The 1,275-nt window shown below is 35.4% G+C and overlaps 1 non-coding gene across 1 annotated transcript; it reads left to right on the forward strand.

Moving 5' to 3' along the window:
* The first annotated feature begins 514 nt into the window (after positions 1 to 514).
* TRNAQ-CUG lies at positions 515 to 586 on the forward strand. The gene has a single exon. It is a non-coding gene; the product is annotated as a tRNA-Gln (tRNA).
* Positions 587 to 1,275: the final 689 nt, after the last annotated feature.

Raw genomic sequence — 1,275 nt, forward strand, 5'->3', positions numbered from 1 at the left:
CGTTGCAGTAATTCAAGCTGTCAGTAAAAGTAGTTTTATTATAATAATCTGCAGCACAGACTAGCTCACTGCATTTTAAAACCTTCTAATTTTATTCTTTCAAGTGTGTGATTTCATTTCACCGAGAAAAAAAATAAAAAACAGGAAATGCCTTTCTGCTGTGTGTGGTTTCCCTGCATGTAATCTTAAAAAAATAAGATGCAGTGCTGCAAATTACCTCAAGATGGTGGCAAAGCCATGTAATGAATGAGGACAGCTGCAGTTCATTAACAGCTGACAAACAGAATAGAGTATTTCCTGTTTGCAGTCACGAGGATTTAAAAGGCTGTAATTGACCTCCCAGAGTGGATCTTGCTTTCATTGTTTTTCTGATGCTATATCCCTGAAGTTTAAAACTATATTTAAAAGTAATTTACAGATCTATTATATGCACTGGTGATAAAACAGAAACCTGCTGTGTAATGAAACAGTAAGACACATAAAATCTAGTCTGGAAAACTGCTGTCATATAATAGGTTCCATGGTGTAATGGTTAGCACTCTGGACTCTGAATCCAGCGATCCGAGTTCAAATCTCGGTGGAACCTGTATGTTTTTTCATCAAGATATAATATAACAAAAAAAAATTAACCATCTAGAAATAAAAATACAACACAGAAAACTAGCAATATGTTTTGATAACAAAGTCTAGTTCTCCACCCAGACATGTTCATTTCTTCATTTATAAGTTAAACTACAGATTCATCTTTCAACCCACCCAGCTCTAGATTACTTATATATTTTCTAATTGTTATACATGTAACACTCCTTACCACTTTTGAACCCTCAGTCTGTTCTGAATGCTTACTTTAAGCATGTACCAGTCAATATATAAGTGACTACTTCTTCACAATCCCCCTGATTGTACTTCAACTATCATTATCAGGCTGCGCCCTTGTCAACTTTGTTTGTGTATTGTCTAATAACTTTCTCCTCCATCCACTCCTCGTAAAGTTACCCCTGCATCTGTCACATACATTATTGAAGTCTGTCACTGTCTTGACCCTACTACTACTTCAGTAAGGCTGTCTTAATCCTTCATTGCCCTTTTTCTAACATAATCCTTCCTTATATCTCCCTTTAACCACTCACCTTGTGTCACCTTGTTCTCTTACATTTCTTTTTTTTAAATGATGCACCACTCACTTGAACTATCTGCATTTCTATGAGTTGCTCATGTCACTAAATTCTATTCTTTCTGCAGAAGTAAACAAATTAAGTTGCTTTAGTCCTTTTC

The sequence above is a fragment of the Protopterus annectens genome, chromosome 9.part0 (genome assembly GCF_019279795.1).
Source record: "Protopterus annectens isolate FY-2018-M chromosome 9.part0, PAN1.0, whole genome shotgun sequence".
In the NCBI taxonomy this organism is placed as follows: domain Eukaryota; kingdom Metazoa; phylum Chordata; order Ceratodontiformes; family Protopteridae; genus Protopterus; species Protopterus annectens.